The following is a 10994-nucleotide window of genomic DNA, read 5'->3' as shown; positions in this document are numbered from 1 at the left end:
TAAAATAAAATTCAAATATTCACACAGTATAGTAGCAAATATTTAGAAGTTAGATTATTCTCACTGACTGAAAATAAATTCTCACACATTGGTACAAACTCTATGAAGAACAATTTGTCAATAACTACAATTTGTCAATACCTACTAATAATGAATATTACATCCCTCTGACCTAAGAATCAACCATTAATAATTTATTCTGAAAAACAAAGAATCACTAAATGTACACTAAGACATATAAAAGGATATTAACTGTGGCATTATTGCTAATATTAATAGCAATAAATAGGTCAATTATAAAATACTATGTGGCCATTAGAAATGATCTCTAAAATATGTAACTTTAAATAGCAAGATAGGCCGGGCTTGGTGGCTCAGCCTGTAATCCCGTGTTTTGGGAGGCTGAGGTGAGTGGATTGCCTGAGTCCACGGGTTCAAGACCCACCTGGGCAACTTGGTGAGACCTCATCTCTACAATAAATCAAAAATTAGCCAGGTGTGGTAACGCGGGCCTATAGTTCCAGCTACTTGGAAGGCTGAGGCAGAAGGATCGCCGGAGCCCAGCAGATGGAGGCTGCAGTGGCCAAGAGCGGCCACTGCACTCCAGTCTGGGTGACAGAGTGAGACTTCAACTCAAAATAAATAAATAGCAAGATAGAATTAAGTAATGAATAAAAGGAACAGCCATTATTACCAATCACACAGAATAAAAAGGATTGTAAAGTAATATTATGACCAACTATATCCTAATAAATTACATGGCATAGATGAAATGGCCAAATTCCTCAAAAGACACAAAATTCTGAAATTGATTCAAGAATAAACAGAAAACATGAAAAGACTTTCAACAAGTAAAGATATTTAAAAACCACCCACATGGAAAAGCCCAGTGCCAGATGGCCTCACTGGTGAATGCTACCAAATACATTAAGAAGAATGAATGCCAATTCTTCATAAACATTTTCCAAAAAAATTAAAGGGAAGGGAACACTATGCAGCTAAATTTCTGAGGCTGATATATTACCCTGATACCAAAACCAGACAAAGCAATCACAGGAAAACTAGAGACTAGTATCTCTAATGAATACAGACACAAAAATCCTCCACATAATACTAGCAAAACCATATCAAGAAACATAAAAAAGGATTGTATAGCATGAACAAGTGGAATTTATCCCAGGAATTTAAGGTTGGCTTAATATTAAAAAATGAATGTAATCATCATATCAATAGTATAAAGGCCTAAAAGCACATGATTATCACAATAAACACAAGAGACACAGAAAAGGCATTTGACAAGACTCATCATTCCTTTATTATAAAAACACTCAACAAACTAGGAAAAAAAGGGAACGTCCTAAGCCTAATAAAGGACATCTTTAAAAAACCACAGCTAACATCTCACTTAACAGTCAAAAACTATTTGCTTCCCTTTTGAGATCAGGAACAGACAAGATATCTACTCTTACCACTTCTATTCAATATTGTATTGGAGGCTCTAGCTAGAATACTTAGGAAAACGAAATAGATGGCATTCATTTTGGAAATGAAGCATTAAAACCATCTATTTGCAGATAACATGATCTCATACATACAACAAATAAAGACTCTACTAAAAAACTATTAAAACTCGTAAACAAGTTCAGCAAGTTTGCAGACTATAAGATTAATACACAAAAATTATCACATTTCTATACAATTTCAGTGAATTACCTAAAAATGAAATTAAGACAAAATTCCATTTACTACAGCATTAAAAAAAGAATACATTTAACAAAAGAAGAACAGAATTTATATTCTGAAAACTACAAAACACTGTTGAAAGAAATTAAAAATAGGAAGACATACCATGTTCATGGGTCAGAAGACTTAATACTGATGAGATGGCAATACTTCTCAAACTAATTTACAGATTCAATATAATCCCTATAAAAATCCAAGCTGACTTGTTGGCATAAATTGACAAGCTGATCCTAAAACTCACATGGAAACTCAAAGTACTAAAAATGGCCAAAACAATCTATAAAAAGAGAATAAGTTAGGGGATTCATGCTTTCCTAAAACTCATATGGAAACTCAAAGTACTAAAAATGGCCAAAACAATCTATAAAAAGAGAATAAGTTAGGGGATTCATGCTTTCCAAACTAACTACAATGCCACACTAATCAAAATAATGGTATGGATATAAGACATACAAGCCAGTGGAACAGAATTCAGAGTACAGAAATAAACATTCACAATTAAGGTCAATCTTATGGATATAAGAATAGACATACAAGCAAGTGGAAGAGAATTCAGAGTACAGAAATAAACATTCACAATTAAGGTCAATCGATTTTTGACAAGATGCCAAGACAATCCAATGGGGAAAAACAGTCTTTTCATCAAATGATGCTGGGGAAAATGGATATTCACATACAAAGTAATAAAACTGGACCTGTACCTCAAACCACACACAGCATCAAAGACCTAAATTACAGGTTTAAACCATAAAACTATTAAAAGAAAACATATATATAAATCTACATGGCCTTAGATTATGCAATAGTTTCTAAACATGACACCAAAAGTGCAAAAACAAAAGACAGAGAAATTGAATATCACCAACACTAAAATCTCTCATGCTCCAAGAACACCATCAAGTCAATAAAAAGACAACTCACAAAATGGAAAAATACTGAAAAATATATATCTGATGAGGAACTTGTATCTAGAATTTTTAAAAATACTCTTACAGGCCAGGTGCAGTGGCTCAGCCTGTAATTCCAGCACTTTGGGAGGCAGAGGTGAGAGGATTACCTGAGCCCGGGGGTTCAAAACCAGCCTAGACAACTTAGGGAGACCTTGCTACAATAAATCACAAAAACTAGCCAGGCATGGTGGCGTGCATCTGCAGTTCCAGCTACTTGGAAGGCTGAGGCAGAAGGATTGCCTGAGCCCAGCAGGTCAAGGCTGCAGTGGCCATGAGAGTGCCACTGCACTCCAAGCCTGGGAGACAAGAGTGAGACTCCAACTCAAAAAAAAAAAAAAAAAAAGAACTCTTATAATTCACTAATGGAAAGACAAATAAAAAATTTTTTTAATGTGCAAGTAATCTGAATAGAGTTTCTCCAAAGAATATATACAAATGGTCAATTTGCACATAAAAAGATGATCAATAACATTAGCCATCACATATCACACCTAACTAGAATGGCTATAATAAAAATGGTGATAATAACAAGTGTTGGTGAGGATCCAGAGACACTAGAATCTTCATACACTCCTATTAGGAATGTAAAATAGTACAGTCACTTTGGAAAACAATCATACAGTGCCTCAAAAGATTAAACATAGAGTGACCATATTACCCAGCAATTGCACTCCTGGGTAAATATCAAAGATAAATGAAAACATATATCTGTATTTTTTTAAACTACATAAATGTACATGAGTATTCAAAGTAGCCAAAAAGTAGAAACAACCCAAATGCCCATCAACTGGTGAGTAGATAAATAAAATATATCCATACAAAGGAATTTTTTCTACTTAAGGCAGTAATTTCTTTTCAAGTGATCAAGATGTATACAATTCAGATATTACACTATCATGCTTATTTTCAATAAAAAACATACTGATATATCCATACAAAGAAATATTATTCAGCAGTAAAGAAATTAAGGACTGATACGTGCTACTCCATGGATGAACCCTGAAAACAACATGCTAAGTGAAAGAAGCCAGACACAAAAGACCACACATGTATAAATCCATTTATATGAAATTTTCAGAATAGGCAAATCTATATTACAGAGACAGAAAGTAAATTAGCATTTGCCTAGGACTGGGGGTAAAGAGGGTCAACTGTCTTCTTCAATGAACAATATAAATTCAAACAAAGAAAAAATTCAGGACAAATATTTCACACTAAGCAGGTCTTCTTCAATTTAGAGATGATATTCATGTGGCATTTGAAACAAAAAAATCAGCACTAAAATAAAAATACAAATTTATCTGTTGGCTTCCCTTCCTCCATCCACACAAATTTGTGAACATAAGATCATTACCAAGACGACGAAAATCAACATTCTTATTTTCCACTAAGAACAAATAATAAATGTCAAGACTAAGGACTATTTAAGGTGAACACAGTAAAACTGCCACCCTTTCAGGGCCTCAGAAAAGACAAGATGTGACAGGAGCCCGCAGCAAACATGAAAGTGTCGAGACCCTCCTACACGCAGGATAAGAGACCACATTATTCAATTCAATTAAAAGATTATGGCTACAGAGACTGGGGATTTGACTGAATGTGTTTATAATGAGCTCTCAGAGAGTCTTAGATTTACTCTTACTTAAAGCAGCCATTAATCCTCATGAATACCATATTGCAAACTAACTAAATGTATTGTGTAAAAGTAGTCAAGCCCAAACAGGCCGTCCAAACTAATCCCAAAACCTCAGGAGCCACGTGGAAAGTCTAATATAATTATCGGCCCCTAAACGCTGTACATCTGTTACAAGGAGTTCCTACTGAGATTACATTCTTAGTGCAAATGCCTGGAATTAATTCCAAAACAATCCAAGCCCAGACCTAACCAGGTTGCCTTCGTGATGTCTAAACCTACACCGGTTGGTCACCTTTGCCTCCTTCCATACACAGAAACTTGGCTTACAGACCAGGGCTCCAACTGGCTTTATCCTTTTCTCTATTCATTCAGAAGGTTTTGCATTGATTTCCAGCTGTGTTCCTAGAACTATGGGTAATAAGATGCAGTGAAAGGAGTTTTACTATTATTATTGTAAAATTAATAACAAAGGGATTATATTTATCATTATTATTTCTACTTTACATATTGCCACTTAAACCTGCAAAAAAAATCTCTGGGCTATGATGTTTTACTCCCTGATCGCCATTTTATAAATGAGAAAACTAAAAATCAAAGTACGTAATTTAGCTAAAATCTCATGAGAGTTCTCCCATGAGAATAAGGAATCAAGTCTTACACCCATGACAAGGGCTTTGGCTATTGCAACATACTACATCTCAAAACAAAACATAAGGTAAGATTAAACCAAGTTGAATTGCATAGAGGGCACTGAATCATAAGCAGTCTTCCCCATGGTCTGGGAAACTTTCACTACCAGGCCTGAACCTTCTGATGGTTGCCTATTGCCCAGCAAGGGCATACCTTGGCAGGAGTAGAAGGAAAGCTATCATGGCAAGCACAGTCACCAGCAACACTAAGGTCCTCTGGGCAGAAGAGCACTAGCTGAGACTCAAGGAGATGGAAATAGGAGGAAAGGAGCTAAATGTTAAAGGAGACAAGAAAGGCAGAGAGGTGACAGTTCAGATCTGCAACTTTGCTGAGTCTCTCTGGTGACTGCAGGGGACCAATGTGAGTGGGCCAAGCACAGGGGCAGGGAGACCAGTGAGGAGAGCTCTGTGGTATCCACATGAGGATGAGGTCCTGCTCTAGGGCTCTGGTGGCTCGTGAGAGAGGGAAATGAAATACTCAAGACACAAAATGTACAGGCTGTATTAAATAACTGCATGTACAAGGAGAAAACAAGAAGGATACCTCTCAAGACTGGGTGGAAACAGTGGTGCCACCAACTAAGAGAACGCAGAAGGTTAAATAGGCTTAAAGAAAAGCACACTCCATTTTGGTCCAGTTCATGGGTTCTCCAAGTAAAGAAACGTCATACGGGCAGTCGGAAATAAGACTATGATGTTGACGGGAATAGTCAAAGAATATAAACATAAATATTATATAAATATTTATATGTATTAAACATATATACAAGGGAGACCCAAAAATGGAATGTTTATTAAAACTGCATATTCTTACATGCTTAAACTCATTCACCTTCAAAGTATTCTCCATTCGATGTAATACACTTATTAAGATGCTTTTTCCACTGCTCAAAGCAGTTTTTGGAATCATCAATTTTGATGCTTTTTAGTGCTTCTGCTGTTTTGTGTTTCACCTCTTCCACATCAGCAAAATATTTCCTTTTGAGAATTTTTTTCATCCAGGGAAACAAAAAAGAAGTCACTCAGGGTGAGATAGGGTGAATAGGGAGAGTGGGACATGCAGTCAGGCCATTTGGAACAAAAACTGCTGGTTGCTCATGTAAATCACCCATCATAAAAATGGGCAAATGTGTTGAAAGAAACTCCAAAAATTTCACTGAAGCCGAACACAGCTTCTCACAACAACGCTAGCTGGTACACTGATGTCAAAGGGTTCCTAAAACATTTACCTAGTGGGGGAAGTCCGTACTACAAGGGACATGCCCTCCAAAAGGTAGTTCCAGTTTTGGGGGATTTATCTCATATTTATATAAATATAAATTATGAGCATAGAATTGCAACTGAAAACCTGGGAATGCATTAAGTTCTCTGAAAGAGTGTACTCAGGGAGACAGAGAAACATGCATAAAGGCTGGACCAAGAAGGTAGACTTTTAAGTATTGGTCAAAGAGGTATGAGAAACACTGGGAGAGCTCAACATCTGGAAATATTTGGAATAGAGTTTCAAGAAAAGGAATGAGCAACACACAAAATCAGCATAGCTGTTTTTCTATTTTTTTTTTAGCTTCCCTGGTGATTGACTCTAATGTGCAAATGAGTTAAGAAACGACTGAACTCAGACATAATGGTTTATCAAGAAGGGAAAAATGAAGATTCTTTTTTTTTTTTTGAGTTGGAGTCTCACTCTGTCGCCCAGACTAGAGTGCAGTGGCCGCTCCTGACCACTGTGGCCTCGACCTGCTGGGCTCCGGCGATCCTTCCGCCTCAGCCTTCCAAGTAGCTGGAACTACAGGCGCACATTACCACACCCGGCTAATTTTTTTGATTTACTGTAGAGATGAGGTCTCACCAAGTTGCCCAGGTGGGTCTCGAACCCGCAGGCTCAGGCAATCCACTCACCTCAGCCTCCCAAGGCGCGGGATTACAGGCTGAGCCACCGAGCCCGGCTAAAATGAAGATTCAAAAAGAAAGGGCCAATAGAGCAAGGTTCTGGAGAAGGACTACAGACTTTAACAGAGATGAAGACGCAAGCTTTGGTCGGGAATGGTAGCTCATGTCTATAATGTCAGTGCTTTGGGAGACCAACATGGAGGATCACTTAAGGTCAGGAGTTCAAGACCAGTCTGGGCAACATAGTGAGAACCCTATCTCTACAAAGAAAAAAAATGGCAAGGCATGGTGGCATGTGCAGGTAGTACCAGCTACTTGAGAGGCTGAGGCAGGAGCATCACTTGAGCCCAGGAGTTTGAGGTTACAGTGAGCTATGACCATGCCATTACAGTCCAGCCTAGATGACAGAGAGACACAATGACTCTCTAAAACAGAGATGCAAGCCTTGCACAGCTGGAAGATCTGATATTAGTGCCTGTTTTTCTAGTGGCAATTAATAAGCAGGCAAAAGTACTGAGAAGCTTGAAGCTAACATTTTTCAAATTTAATTTGAACCTTTGATTTTTAAAAAAGACAACTGCGTTCCATATCATCTTAGATGCCACTCACCACAAGATATTCCTGATTTTAGAATCAATCAAATACTTTATGCTTATAATCATTCATGTCCATTATCTCATCCCAATAGTGTCCATACCACGCCCAACTTTAGTTTAAGGTCCTGGAGATCACTGAATGATTAAAACTTAAACAGAAAATACAACAATTCAGCAACCTAAGTACACAATTCTTAGAGATAAACTGTTAAATCTTGTCATTCTCTAAGGCAATGCAGCAAAATGGTACATACCACCACTGACCTGTAGGCGCTATCATTTTAGTTATAAAATCCTATTCCAGAATCATCACACACGGTCTATGTGTATGAGCACTCCATAGACTGTCCTGAGTGGTCACATCAAATGATGTGTATTCAGTCAGGTAAATAAGAAGCCATCATCAATATGGTGACACAATCACAGATAAGCTGAAAACTACTGAATTCTGCTAAAATCAAATGTCCACACTCATATTAATAGATTCTGTGAAAGTTCTTCTGTGTATTTGTTTTACTATAAAAATAATGACAAGAAGTTTGTTTAAATTTCAATAGCTTTAGGAGTACAAGAGGATTTCGTTTATATCAATGTGTTGCAGAGTAGTGAAGGAGTCTGGGCTTTCAGTGTGCCTGCCATCCCTACTAGTGTACCAGTGTACCCGGCAGGCAATTTTTCAATCCCAATTCCCCTCCCAGCTACCCGTCTGAGATTCCAATGTCCAGTGTACCATTCTATATACCTTGTGGATCCCTAGGCTCAGATCTCCCAGCATGTGAGAACATGCTGTCCTGTATATTTGATCTTTGCTTCATTTAACTACCATATTTTGTCTCATTTAAGTAATTTTGATGTTGGTTCCATTTTGCTCTAATTAATTTCCTGAAAACCTAAGTATAAATTTGGATCCAAGCATGAGACTATGAATTGTATACTGTTTTGAGAAAGTAAGGGGAAAATGTACTATTGAAAATGCTATACTTTATTAGTTCTGGTTTTATTCTTCTCTTCCAAAGGGAAATGTTTTGCTTTTTTTTATTTTGAGATCTTTTCAGATACTTTTTCCAAAAGGCCTCTGCTCATCCCAAATGTATTTTAAATTCTCACATTTCTATCTTACTGAAACAGTAAATAATGGTTGTGCTTCTGAAGATAAAAGCTTATAATTTTGATCATAAATTCTTTAGAACAGATTCATTTAAGATAGCATATGCAAAGAAATTTTACACCAAAAAATTCATTCTTTAGAAACCACTGTCAACCAACTGGCTCACTAGCTGACTGTAAATTTAGCTTGAAACATTTTAACACTCTCCTGCTCTCAAATCCAAACTGATGGCCTGAATGTTTTTAATAGACTACATTCTCCCTGTATATTAGACCTTCACTTAGTTTACAGAAAATACAACAATTGTTTTGATAATTTGACAATCATTTTATTTTTTGTTTTTGTTTTGTCTTGAGTTGGAGTCTCATTCCGTCACCCAGACTGGAGTGTTGTGGCACACTCACGGCCACCCCAGCGTCGACCTGCTGGGCTCCAGTGATCCTTCCACCTCAGTCTTCCAAGTAGCCAGAACTACAGGCATCCACTACCACACCCAGCTAATTTTTGATTTATTGTGGAAACGAGGTCTCGCCAAGTTGCCCGGGCTGGTCTCGAACCCACTCAGGCAATCCACTTGCCTCAGCCTCCCAAAGTGCTGGGATTACAGGCTGAGCCACCGAGCCCAGTCTGACAATCATTTCATAAATGTACAAATGTTAACTGTAAAATGAAACTGACAGAATGACAAAAATTGACATAATGTTCACATCTTCACAAATCTAATTACTTATAAACGCTGCCAATAAAGATGACAGCATGGGTATAAAGCTCTTGGTTCTTTTTCTCTAATTCTGCAACTCAATTCTTTCACATCCAAACAGGTGGGAGTAAAACCACCAGGTGGATGGATTCTGAGTCTCCAAGTTTCCACTTAATGAGAAACTGCCAAGGAGAACAAACAAAGTAAGGACACCATTGAACTGTTCTGTGAGTGAGAATTAAACCTACATTAGGTGAAGCCACTGAAATGCTGAGGTTTTACAGGAGTTATCCTGTAACCCAGAACTTGATAAATACAGGTCCCATTTGTGTTTTCAAAATAAACACACACATACACACTGATACATAATAAAAATGCAAAGGTAAATATTAAACCAGTTCAGTGGCTCTCTCTCAAAAATGAGACTCAGATATCAGGAAAGTAGATGGAAATGCTTTTGCTTTCACTTTATACTCTTCTTAGCTGCTTGGTTTTGTGGGGGTTTTTTGTTTGCTTGTTTGTTTTTGAGTCAGAGTCTCACTCCGTTGCCCAGGCTGGAGTGTAGTGGCACACTCATGGCCACCCCAGTGTTTACTTGGTAGGCTCAAGAGATCCTTCCCCCTCAGTCTTCTAAGTAGACAGAAATACATGTGCATGCCACCACACCCATCTAATTTTTTATTTATTGTAAAGACGAGGTTTCGTCACATTGCCCAGGCTGGTCTCGAATCCACATGCTCAGGCAATCCTCTCACCTCAGCCTCCCAAAGTGCTGGGATTACAGGCGTGTGCCACCGCACCTGGCCTTGTTTTGTTTTTAAGTTTACTAAAAAGAAGTTAATGAAAATCAGACAGCTGCTGAAAATGTCAATGACATCTTAAATTTTCAACTATCCATGGTACTACAGATTGTCTTATCACATTACTGAATATATAGCAGAAACAACTATCTCATTCATAATATCTATTTCAGTTTTTATTATTTCACTCAGAATTTGTTCATTTTGTATATATTTATTTTTTTACCTCTAACTTTTATTCTGATATTTAATAATTTTTATTCACAGAAGGAAACATGTCATGACCTCATAAAGGTAAACTCTTTCTACAATAAGTACAATTTGACTATAAATTTCAGGTACATTCCATTTTTCTATCTTGCAAAAGTAGATAATAATTTATCATTTACAGTTTTACCATTTTCATCAAAATTTGCAGGAATTTTTAAAGAATTCCATTATTCTTTTGTGTTTTCTAAATTTCTCCAAGTCATTTCTCCATCTGGAATTTTCTTCTCTTTTCTTTTCTTTTTGAGGAAGACATATTAGATTACTACTGGGGTGACTTTGTAATGTTATATTTCTTTTTTTTTTTTTTTTTTTTTTGTCTCATTCCGTCGCCCAAACGGGAGTGGGGTGGGCTGTTCAATTTCTAACTGGATTCATTGGTGTCTTACTGTGAATTTGATAGTTATATAAATATTCTAAATAAATATATTGCATCAGATATGTAGGTTGTGAATATTTTCTACAGATCTGTAGCATGTCATATTTTTACATTTAGTATATTTTGTTTTAGTTGGATTCTCAGTTGCCCAGACTGGAGTGCAGTGGCACGCTCCTGGTCACCACATCCTTGACCTGCTGGGCTTCAGCAATCCTTCCACCTCAACCTTCAAAGTA

Source organism: Carlito syrichta, unplaced genomic scaffold (assembly GCF_000164805.1).
Source record: "Carlito syrichta isolate Samal-C Ts95f unplaced genomic scaffold, Tarsius_syrichta-2.0.1 Scaffold304514, whole genome shotgun sequence".
NCBI lineage: Eukaryota > Metazoa > Chordata > Mammalia > Primates > Tarsiidae > Carlito > Carlito syrichta.
Note: the sequence above shows the minus strand (reverse complement) of the source record.